The sequence below is a fragment of the Dasypus novemcinctus genome, chromosome 11 (genome assembly GCF_030445035.2).
Source record: "Dasypus novemcinctus isolate mDasNov1 chromosome 11, mDasNov1.1.hap2, whole genome shotgun sequence".
Lineage (NCBI taxonomy): Eukaryota > Metazoa > Chordata > Mammalia > Cingulata > Dasypodidae > Dasypus > Dasypus novemcinctus.
The window spans coordinates 97,255,188-97,268,754 of NC_080683.1; positions in this window are offsets into that span (position 1 = coordinate 97,255,188).

Consider the following 13,567-nt stretch of genomic DNA (forward strand, 5'->3'; position numbering starts at 1 on the left):
GGAGAGGGAAAAAGAGGTGTGATATTGGGGCATTTTCGGGACTTGGCATTGTCCTGAGTGATATTGCAGGGACAGATGCAGGACACTATATATCCTGCCATAACCCACTGAATGGACTGGGAGAGAGCGTAAACTACAACATAAACTATAATCCATTCTGTGTAACAATGCTCCAAAATGTACTCATCATATGCAACGAATGTACCACACTAATGAAAGATGTTGTCGATGTGGAAGGATTGGGGGGTGTGGGTATATGGGAACCTCTTATATTTTTTAATGTAACATTTTATGTGATCCATGTATCTTTTAAAAAATAATGATAATTTAAAAAAAGAAACAGGAAAGAATTCTATGAATAGCCAATCTCAGAGGTGTAAATTTCCACACAGGAGTTCTGTAGGTGATATAGAGCACAAGGGACACTGAGGAATTCTTTATGATTTTATGATTTTTTTAAGTTGTTTTCTTTCTCAATTAGGTTGTTCAGTTGTGATAACAGGAGATAAAGCTCAAATAGGCTTAAAGGAGGAAGATCATTTATTGGCTCAAGTAGCTTTTTGAAAAACCTAGTGACAGATGGGATGGTTTGCAGATATGGCTTGTTTAGGGTTTTAGCTCTATTTTTTCTGTCATTGCTCATATTTTGATGAAGAATAAATAAGACAATAAATGAAAACATGGTACACATAAAATAAGTAGTTTATAAATGGTAAAAATCGATTATCAAAATTATTAGTGTTTTATAGGTATAAACGTATTTAGAAAAAAGTTTTAATATTCCTGACTATTCTGCCTTGCTGCCCTACTCTTCAATTAATATTTTTTAAACTGTTGGAATTATGTTGCAGTGCAGAAATTTTCAAAAATGCTGAAATCATAAACATTTTATATTAAAAAAGCTTTTTGTTGAGCCAAATTTTTTTAATAGTACTCATATTAAGAAAACATGCATATGCATACTTGTATTATATAGAGAATGGTTATATATATTCATATAATATTCTCAATAAACATGAAATACTATGAGATTAATTATGATTCTTGTAATTCTTAACTCAATAAGAGTCATCTTTATACTAAAGTAAGTAAATACACTTGAAAGTAAAATTGTAGGTAGAGGTTAGGAAGTTATAAGTTTTGAAAGTTATTCATGCCATAGTATATTAAACATCATGCATTTTCTTTTTATTTAGTGATAATGTTTTCTACTGATTCATATAGGCATTTTTGAAATTATATTTATGAAAAATTTGTGTAGGTAATACGAGGTGTGTACTGGATTCTTAGATATTATCTACAAATTCAGAAAGAAAATAAATATTATAAAGTTACTTAAAACCCAGTGCACTTAAGAACTATTCCATGAGCTTTAAGCACAAAATAATTCAGAATCAAAAGAATGAACTAAGGACCAGCTATTTCCCCATCTCTAATCCCAGAACACCTTTCATTGAACTCAGTTTAGGCTAGATCTCTAACTTGAGCAGTCTTCAATTCTGTGATCTGACATTCCTGATATGTCACTCCTATATGATATTCCCTGTATGTCATCCCAGTGATAGAGTTTCATAAATAGTTGGAGTTAGCTCTAGAACTCGTTTAAGAAATTCTTCCACCTTGGTTTCTTTCTGTTTACTTTAACCACCATCAGCTTCAATAAGATTTTATCTTCCCAGTTTGAAAAGTAATTGATTTTGAATCTTTGCTTTACCCCCATGTTTTGTCCCATTTGGATTTGACTGTTAACTTTAGACTATTTGCCTGATGCTGATTCTGGTGACTGGTCATCAACCTCTGACTACAGATTTTGCTGAGGTGCTGTTCTAGAGTTGACCTGACGGGGAGTCTAGGACAGCATTCAGAACCCAGGACAGCAGTTTCACAGACCTGCAGCATCGTTAAGGCTGTGTTTGTTCCTTTGATAGATGATATTAATGATTATTCTTGTAGCAATAGCAACAATACTATTTTTAGACTGATTTATGATTGGCAAATGACTTTCACCACTTTGTTCCCAAAATACTGTGATTATATGAAAAAATATATTATTTTCCCTATCCTACAGACCATGAAAACAAAGTTTAATAGGTAGCTATTTTGCTTAAGATCCCATAAATTAATAAACAGTAGACTGAAGTATCCAACCTGGATTTTAAGATCAATGGTGTTTCTAATTTACCACTCTCCAAGGACTTAATCATAGAAGCACTATGTGGCTATATTATTTCTCCCAAGCCTTACTTGCTTCATTTGTGTGTGTGAGTGTGTCTCTGTGTGTATGTGGTATATAGCATTTAGAAAAGAAAAGTACAAGGGCGATTCCTTCAAGTCATAGGCTGGCACTAGGAGAGCTATATGGGTTTCAATGTATAGATTAAATTCCCAATTTAAATAATTTTACAGTTCAGGATAAAATCAAATGATTAAAGCAAATTAAAATAAAGATGAAAGGGAGATCAAGGCTTACATGCAAATCATATTTAATAAGTGTTTCTTTCAGAACTGAAGCACCCAAAAGAATGACTTTGGGAATGATAATGGGGAAAATCATTCCCTTCACCAACTACAAGTTTTATCTAGCTAAAACACAAAGTCAAAATGAGAATGACAGGCAAGAGCTCTAGGTCACGGGTAGGGACTCCTGTCCTCATTTGTATAGCTCCTACTTTTTCATATTTTATTTTACACACTTCTAATTATTAACTATGTAACAGCTATTATAATCTCCATTTTACAGAATTAGAAGCTGGGCACTAGAGAAATTTAGTGATTTAATCAAGGTCACTTTTAATGGGAAAGACTGATGCAAGGAAAAGGTCATATTATTCATTAAACCAAATAAATTCTAAGTCATATCTTCAGTCTTTGACTTATGAGAACTTCCAAACTTAGATTTCTCCTTTTTTCTCCTGGAAATGAGGGTTAAGTGGTCATTCCTAGCTATGTAGCAATATTTTCGGGGAGTTAATGGAGATGTTCCTTTCTGAAAACAACTAAATGCATCTTGAAATTTTAGCCTGAAAATTAACAGCTGTATGCCATAATGTTTTAGAAATATCTATTTACTGGTTGATACTATAAATTAAACTTTTTAGTTGTGCCCATGAAAACAAGATTAAACTCATTTAGGCTAGATGAGAGGTAGGTATATGGTATAAATGTTGTAATTTAGAAAATGGTTATAAATCTTTCCATGAATTCCCAAAAAATCTTCAGTTTGCCTCATATGACCAGTAATTTTACCAAGTTTGGCTCTCTCAGTTACAATGAATTAGATTTAGAATAAAGTTTACCCTATTGTATTGGCCAATACATGTTTCTACTTGGGAATTTTTGGCATTGTGTGATAGAAAATAATTTCAAATACTCTTAAAAAATGGTGTGAAATTTTATGTTTATAAAATAGTCACTGCCTTTACAGCAGTGGCCACCAGAAGTTCCAAGGGGAGGGAAGAATAGGCATAATACGGGGCATTTTCAGGACATTGGAATTGTCCTGCATGACATTGCATTGATTGATACAGGCCATTATATATTTTGTCATAACCTACAACATTGTTTGGAACAGAGTGTAAGCTATAATGTAAACTATAGTGCATGGTTAGTAGCAATGCCTCAATATGTGCTCATCAATTGTAACAAATGAAGGATGTTGTTAATGTGGAAAAATGTGGGAGGGGAGGAGGTGGGGCATATGAGAATACCCTATTTTTTTATGTAACATTTATGTAATCTAAACCTTCTTAAAAAATAATAAAAAAAAGAGTTATGGGTTTCTGATATGGAGTATGGAGATAGCTAGGGAAATATTTGTAGTAATACAAGAGAGGTTGTTTTTTATATTGTGGTTTAAGGAAAACTTTTGTCAACCTTGGAAACATATATTCCTTTGAACTAGGTTTGGAAAATTTTATTGCATGCTCCTGTGGTAGCAGAAGACCTCAAGGCAGCAGTGATATTTCCCAATAGTCTGTAAACCAGTGGCAATAGAGGGGTCCAACTGACCATACAAGAATCTTTATACCACAGAAAATGGACTTGGAGAAGATGAGGGGGGGGCATATAAGAATGGAAAATGGAGGAAAAGGGACATAAATGATTCACATTTCAGTTGGTGTAAGGATATATACTAGTATAAGGAAGCATGATGGGATAAGGAAGAAGGAGGAAGTCACTGTTATACGGAATTCTGGGCATCAGGGAGGCTGGCTTATAAAGTAAGGGGCTTAAGGTCCAGGGTCATGCACAGCCTCCCTTAGTGCCAGGACTCATCATTCCTGCTCTACTGAATGAGGAACGAGTGTCATGTTCAAGCTTATTTAAAGAAACTGCTCCTTCCCTCATGCCCTAAGACAGTTTTGAACAGGGTGGTCCAGGGACCTTATTTTTGGTCCTTGTGTGCCCCCACCTCAGACAACAGAAGTGTCATATGGGTGCCATTTTCCATCAGGTCCACAGAATTCATTTCACTCTGCCAGAATCTTTTGTTTGGGGCAATTCTGCTGTATAAAACTTTATTGTGTAAGAAGTGCATGCTGTTATATTGGTAATTGGAAACTTCTGACTTTATATGGCCCAGTGGAACAAAATAGAGCCTACTGGCATTTTGCTTTAGAATAAAAGCCACATTTAAGATGAATTTGGATACTTGTTCATCTCTTTTTGACAGGTTACAGTCTTTTTTTTTTTTTGAAATTTTTTTATTTAATTGCCTTTTTTAAAAAAAAGATACATAGATCACAAAGGTTACAGTCTCATGTGATGTGTTAATTGGGTAGAGCCAGATGCTAACTAACTCCGACTTGGAAATTACAGAGAACTCTAGGAATTAAATAATGGAAGGTAGAGTGATACTTGATTTTTAAAAAGGAGTTGCCTTTCTATATAAATAATTATTCTCAGTCCATCAGAGTGTGTGTTTTAAATTTAAGACATTTCCTTGTTCTTAAAGAGATTATAACTGTTAATGGGGACAACATGGATGGAGATGCTCATATTATGAGGCAGACTGTAAGTATCAAGGAAAGATGTAAGCAAAATGCTGTAGAAGTTCATAGAAAAGCAGTAAATCAGGAAAAATGTCATGCAGGAAGTATTATTTAATGCAGTCATTGAGCATCAGTGATCTCAGAGGGAATTTCCCATTATAGTCTAAAAACATAAGCAAAAACCGGGGGATACGAAATTATAGAGTGGTCTTAGGGCATAGGAAGTAGTTTACTTGGTCTAGAACTGGAGATATCAAACCTGGTTTATATGTGTATATATAAATATATATATTTTCTTTCTTTCTTTTCTTTTTAATGTTATATTCAATAAATATGAGGTCCCCATATACCCCCACCCCCCTCCATCTACCACTTGCTTAGAATCTCTCAAGATGAACCCAAGCAGTCCCTTTCTTTTCTTTAGCTATTCAGATTTGTTTTTCACATGCATAAGTTATGTATGGAAAAATATCAAGAGATAAGACTAGAATTCAGGTAGGTGGTGGGCATATTGTGGAATTCCTCCCCATATACTAAAAAATAAGGGGCCACTGAAAGTTCCCAATCTGGGTTGTAATACACTTGAACATTGCAATATATTTTAGGGGATGTGAAGATGAATAGGAGAAAATCCCTGTACTCTGAAGATACATATTCGATTGAGGAAAATAAACACATTAGTCATGATATATTAAGACAGATTGTAATAAGTATAAGGGGATCCTAAAGAGAACATTCTAATATATTTCAGGTATGGTTCAAAATTTTCTCGCCTTCATTTAAGCAAAGCCACTTGATAATTGATAATATATAAAGAAGTACTTTGACAACTGATGAGTACTATAAACATTTGTTCATAATGGATTGGAAAATAAGAGAAGCTGTAGGATTGAGACCAGTTAGCATTCACTGCAAATGTCTAGGCAATATGCTTACATTTTATTTCAAGTAATATCTACGAAGGAAAATTTCCAGCAAAGAACCATGAAATGGTCATTTTCACAGTATAAATTTGATGATATTGAAGCAGGGCTTTTGATGGTTTAATTGAATATTTGATGAAGAGCTTAAGTGTACAATTTGAAATTCATGAATCTGGAGTAAATACTTGCTTATCTTGCACAGGAAAAGGTAAAAAGTAACCTTCTCAGTGTAGTGTCTGGGTATCCGAATTTATCAGATTGATTGCATACTAGCAGCATAGAGAAATGAAGTTTCAGGTTCAATATCTTTATATATCCTTTATCTTTGATTGGTTCCATGCTTAAAGACTGATTCCCAAACATAGGCACCTGTCTTTCACGTGGGTAGCAATGGTAATAAGAGAAAAAGAAAAGATTAGTACATATCCATCTGTACTTCAAGAAAAATACCTTTAAATCCATGAACCAGTTTTGTTATGCCAGTTTCCAGAGGGCAGCCCAATGACTGGTTCGCTCAGTAGAAAAGCCACATCTTTATTTCACATTGGGACACAAGACACAGATTATGAGTATAGATTTTTATCAGGCTTGTCAGTTGTCAAAGTACGTCCATCTATGTTATCCTTCAGTTAACATGGACCATGGAGCAGGGTGGGCTGAAATAAATGAAGGCAAGAAAAAATTCAGATGTCACATATAGTAAGAATTTCTCTCTGACACTGCCATATGTCACAACCTATCTTAGAGAATCATTAAGTTTTTATTTCCCTCAGCAGCCTATGAGTTCTCAGAATGCAGGAATTCCCTCTTGTTCACCTTTGCATCCATTGGAGTACCTAGTAGAGTGTTTTTCAGAGTGTTGGTTCTCAATAAATGCTTGTTGACCTGGATGAAATTAAATACAAATTATTTAGTCATCCGTGATGTTTTGCAGAGATGTCTAGAGACATTCTATATTTGGTAAATATGACCAGCATGTTCTAAGCACTTTTTTTGTTACACATTTAATACTCACAATGATTCTATGAGATTGTTGTTATCATTATTCTCTTTTTGCCAAAATAAAAACTTACAGACAAACAGATTAAACTGCTCTCCTAAGGTTACACAGTGAACTTAGCCAAGATGCATACCTACTGTGTATAAAGCCAGGGGTTGTGCTCTCAACCACTGTGCTGCTGCTAAAGTTTTAACAGCATGACTAATGGGGCTGTCACAAAAAACAAACAAACAAACAAAAAACACCTATATTTGTGAGGCATTTTCCAGAACATGGAGGCTTTTATATGTTATCTAATTGCCAACACCAAACAACCATGAGAGGTCAGCAGGGCAAGTATCATCTCCATATTACAGGTGAAGAAACTAAAGCTTAGTGCAGTTGTGAGTTCCCAAGAGCCACAGAACTCATAACTGGTAAGGCTTGCATTAATATCATCCACTTATGATTCTAGTTCAACTAAGTTTCCTCATTTGTAGTGTTATGGGAGCAAAGTAAAAAATTACTTATCACAAAGTATACATCCAATAATTTTTTTCCCCAAACACTATCATTCTATGCTGCCTTTATATTACATGAGGGTATTATTATAGCATCTCTTCATACAACAGCAAATTTCTTTCAAGATTGTGTTTAGAATTCTGAAATACTTTCAACTGCAAAAAACTTAATTTTTTCTTCATCAGTCTGTCTATTTTTTCTTCCTCTATATGATCAAATTTGACTATTAGTGATTCCACTTGATCATTGCTTCTTTGGGAATTTAAATCCAAATTATTAAAATAAAGCTTCAGATTCACTATTCATGTCTTGCTTGTGTTATGTTATCCTTCACAGTTTGTTTTCCTATAGAGTTTGACTGAGATTAACAATAGTATCATCTGTGAGTCTTGGCAAAGATCAGGGCCAAATTCTTCAGATTTTGGTGGAACAAATTGAGATAGTTGATCACGTTAAAAGCATGAGATGTACATGCGAATATTGTCCTAAAATGGAGAGCCATATTGTACTCTCTAAGAGTCAATTATAAGAGGTGATGGTGTCACATCAACTACTGTAATTTCTAATTGCTTAAATTTTCCTTGGCTTAATCCCTCTGAGCTTGTTCCATCATTTTCAAATTGGGCATGCATTTATTCATCCATTCACGTATTAAACAAATAGTTATTTAGTGTTTATTGTGTACCAGAAATGAGGCAATCATTGCATAATAACAGCAACAATAATTAAAAAACAGCATCAGCAACAACAATAATGATAAACTTACACAGTCACTAATGGAATTAAACTATATGAGGTATGTGACAGTGCATAGCATAGATGTATCATAAATGCTCCATCAGTTTCAGATTATTTTGAATTCATTTCAATTTGCTATAAAAGAGATTTTACTTAGAACCATGAGTTTAGTTTAATTCTTGCCTTGTTTTTAATTTCTGTAGATGTGAATGATAATTATGCATTCATATGCTCTTGAAATACAACTTACCATTTCCTGGAAAATGGTGCCACAGTAGGCAGGCAGGGCTCAGCTTTTTCACAAAAATAACAGAGAAAGGGCCAAAAGCTTTTTGAGGTACCCGCTTTGGGGGATCAGCAGGCCAGGACAATGCTGTGCAACCCCCAAGAGGACGAGGGAAAGAGAGACGAAGATCCCAAAATGATAACTGTCAGTTATGAAAACCCTGTGATGGCAGAAAGGGCACCCATAGCCCACCCTCAAAGCATGCAGTCTGCTTAAAACCCGTGGCCCACTATAGCTGACTGAGAGGAAAACAAATGTATTATCCACGGAAAAAGGGACAGTGCGGCAGAGGAAGGAGAATGGTTTCTCTTCAGTGAATTTAGCCAGAAGAGTCCACTTTGAATCTCAGCTTTAGCCAGAACAGAAACACCAGCAAGCAGAGTGTGAAAGAAACAAATCCCTGGAAAAGTTTACTGATGAGCCCCATCTACTGCCTGGCTGGGAAACTTCAAGGAGAAAAACTACTTTCAGGTCTCTCTTAACACCTGGGAGAAAATCTGCACCCCATTAGTGAGTCCCTGTACCAATTTTGATAACCCAAACTGGGCAATTTTAAAGACTCAGAATAAGTCGAACCAAATATCAAATAAGAGCCAATGAAAAGAGTAATAATACCTTTACAATCATAACATTGAATGTTAATAGCTTGAACACGCAGATCAAAAGATGTAGACTGACAGAATGGGTAACACCTAACTGGACACCTGGAGGAACTAGAAAAAAGAACAGCAAACTAATCCCAAACCAAGCTGAAGGAAAGAAATAATAACGATCAGAGTAGAAATAAATGAAATTGAGAATAAAAAACAATAGAAACAAACACCCAAATGAAAAGTTGATTCTTTGAGAAGGTCAACAAAATTGACACCTTTCACTAGACTGACAAAGAAAAAAAAGAGATAAAATGCAAATAAATAAAATCAAAAATGAAAGAGGGTATTACCACTGATTTTGCAGAAATAAGACAGATCATAAGAGGATACTATGAACAGCTGTATGCCAAAATACTAGACAATATAGATGAAATGGACAATTTCCTAGAAACACACAAACAAGCAACCCTGACCTTAGAAGAAATAGAAAACCACAAGAATCCAATCACAATTAATGAGATTGAAACAGTCATGAAAAACCTCCGCAAAGTGAAAAGACCAGAAACTGATGGCTTCACAGGTGAATTCTACAAACATTCAAAGATGATCTATGCCAATCTTGCTCAAACTCTTCAAAACTGAACAGGAGGGAATGCTACCAAACTCTTTCTATAAAACCAAAATCACTCTAATACCAAAACCATATAAAGACACTATGAAAAAAGAAAATGGCAGACCAATATCTCTAATGAATATAAATGCAAAAATCCTCATAATACTTGAAACCAAATACAAATGCGCATTTAAAGAATTATATACCATAATCAAATGAGTTTTATACCAGGTGTGCAAGGACTTTTCAAAAGAAGAAAATCAATTAGTGTAATAAACCATTTAGTAAATTAAAGAAGAAAAATTGCATGATCCTCTCCATTTACTCAGAAAGGCACTTGACAAAAGACAGCACCCTTTCTTCATAAAAGCACTCAAAAACTAGGAGTAGAAGGAAGCATTTTCAATATGGTAAAGTGCATAAATAAAAAACCTACAGCTAACATTGTACTCAATGGTTAAAGACTGAAAACTTTCCTGCTGAGATCAGGAACAATACAAGGATGTCCAGTGTCATGACTGACTGATATTTAATATTATGCTAAAAGTTCTAGCTAGGGCAATTAGGTGGGAAAAAGAAATAAAAGTTACCTAAATAGGAAAGAAAGAAGTACAACTTTCACTATTCACTAATGTATGATCCTATATCTAGAAAAATCTTGAAAAATCTACAACAAAGCTAGTACAACTAATAGAAGAGTTCATCAGAGGCAGGATACAGGATTAACATGCAAAAAACAATAGCATTTCTGTACACTACTGATGAGGAATCTGAGGAGAAAATAAGAAAAAAATATTTCCATTTAAAATAGCAACTTAAAGAATCAAATATCTAGGAATAAACTTAACCAAAGACATAAAGGACCTGTATTCAGAAAACTACAAAACTTTCCTAAAAGAAACTGAGAAGACTTAAATGGAAGGAATTCTGTATTCATGGACTGGAAGACTAAATATCATTAAGATGTCAATTCTACCCAAAGTGATTTACAGATTCAATGCAATCCCAATAAAAAATTCCAACAGCCTTTTTTGAAGAAATGGAAGACCCAATTATCAAATTTATTTGGAAAGGGAAGGGACCCCAAATAGTAAAATATATCTCAAAAAAGAAGACTGAAGTTGGAGGATTCTTATTTCCTGACTTTAAAACATATTACTTAGCTATTGTGGTAAGAACAGCATGGAACTGACATAAAGACAGACAGATTGACCAATGGAACTGAATTAAGAACGCAGAAATAAATAGTTACATCTTTGGTCAAGTTATTTTTGACAAGGCTTTCAAACCTGCTAATTGGGCCAGGACAGTCTTTTCAACAAATAATGCTGCAATAACTGGATATCCTTATCCAAAAGGAAGAAAGAGGACCCCTAACTCACATCTTATAGAAAAATTAATTCGAAATGGGTCAAGAACCTAAATATGAAAGGAACAACCATAAACTCCTAAAAGAAAATGTAGAGAATCATCCTCAGGATCTTACGGTAGGAGGTAGTTTCTTAAACCTTCCACCTAAAGCAAGAGCAACAAAAGAAAAAGTAGCTAAATGGGACCTCCTCAAAATTAAACACTTTTGGTCTTCAAAAGACTTTGATGAAAAAGTAAAAAGTCAGTCCAATCAATGTGAGAAAATATTTGCAAACCACATATCTGATAAGGATTTGATATCCATGTCATATAAAGAGATCATACAACTCAATGTTAAAAACATAAGCAACCTAATTTAAAAAATATGCAAAGGACTTGAGTAGACATTTCTCCAAAGAAGAAATACAAGTGCCCAAGTGTTCCAAAAGGAACATGAAAAAGTGCTCAACATCATTTGCTGTTAGGGAAATGCAGATCAAAGCTAGGCGATACCATTTCACACCTTATAGAATGGCCATTATTTACAAAACAGAAAGCTACAAGTGCTAGAAAAGATGTGGAGAGACAGAAACACCCCTTCATTGTTGGTGGGAATGTAGAATAGTGTAGCCCCTATGTAAGACAATATATTAGTCAGGGTTCTCTAGGGAAACAGAATCAACAAGAGATATCTGTCAACAGTAAGGGATTTTTTCAGTCTCTCATGTGACTGTGGAGATGCACAAGTCCAGGTTCCGCAGGCAGGCTGCAACTAGGGTCCCAATAAAAATCCACTGAAAGTCTTTGATGAGTTCTGGGAGACTCTGGCTGTCCAAAGATGAGCTGGTAAATTCTCACTCAATGCTGGAATCACTTCCCCTTTTAAGACATTCAACTGATTGGATAAAGCATCACTCATTGATGATGGCAATCTCCCTGATTGATGTAATTGTAATCAGCTATCTATGATTTACCACTGCAGTAAAGTCAATGGTGACTAAAGTCCATAAATGCCCTTGTATTACAATTAGCCCAGTGCTTGCTTGACCAAACAACGGAGCACAATTACCTGGCCAAATTGACACGTTAGCATAATCATCACAGACAGTGTGCTAGTACCTCAAGAAGCTGAATATAGAACTGCCATATGATCCAGCAATCCCGTTACTAAGAATATATTCAGAAAAACTGAAAGCAAGGAGGTGAACTGACATTTGGATACTGATATTCATAATAGCATTTTCCACAATTGCTAAAATATGGAACTAGCCCAAGTGTCCATCAACCCATGAATGGATAAACATAATATAGCATATATACACAACAGAATACTATTCAACTGTAAGAAGAAATGAGAAGTGGATGTAGCTCAAGTGGTTGAGCATCTGCTTCCCGTGTACAAGGTCCCAGGTTCGATCCCTGGTACCTTATGAAAACAAACAAACAAAACGATCAAACAGAAAAAACCAACTCTCATTGGGGAGCAGATGTAGCTCAGTGTTTGAGTGCCTGCTTCCCATGTACAAAGTCCTGGGTTCAATCCCCAGTACCTCCTAAGAAAATAAAAAAAAAGAAGAAATAAAATTGGGATACATATGGCAACATGGATGAAAACCTAGAGGATATTATGTTGAGTGAAGTAAGCCAGACACAAAAGGGCAAATATTGTATTATCTCACTAATATGAACTAAATACAATGAGTAAACTCATGGAGGTAAACTCTCGAGTGTAAGTTATTGGTAAATAGAAGGTGGGTTGAGAATGGGAGATGATGAATAATGTATATAACAGTAATAATAAGGTTAATTGTAAAAGTGTGGAAATGAATGGAGTTGAGGATAACACATTAAAATATGTTTAACTAACACTGCTGATTTATAAATGTAATTGTGGCTGAAAGGGGTAATATATGGAAGTAAATGTCAATTGAAAGGAAACTACAGCATAATCTAGGATACTTATAGTGATTTTAGGGGTGGATGAAGATTGTGGTTAATAGTATAAATACAAGAATTCTTTTACAAAGTGCTAAGAATATGTGATACATGAAAAATTACAACTAATGTACAATAGTTAACAGTAATATTGTAATATTTTGTAGCAATGGCAAGAAAGTATTTTTTCAATTCTAAGGAACAATAAGGGGTTTTAAGTGGTTATGGGATTTTCCTTTTGGAGTAATGAAAACATTCTAAAATTGACTGAGGTGATGACAGCACAACCCTGTGATGAAAATGAGAGCCATTGTGTGTACACTTTGAATGGATTGTAAAAAACAAGGGGATGTATAACAACAGGACAGGGGTGGACAACAGGAAAAAATATGAGAATGTTTTCTCCTGAATGATAACAAATACATAATACTAATTTAGGGTATTAATAATTTGTTTGATTGGGGGAAAATACACAAAATATAAGATATGGGTACAGTTAGTAATAATATTTTCATGATAACCTTCCATAGTTTGTAACAAATATTTCACAACAATGCAAGGTGTTGGTGGTGGGAAGATATATGGGAGCCTTGTATGATGATATGCATGTTAGTCTTGTAAGTTCACAAACTTTATC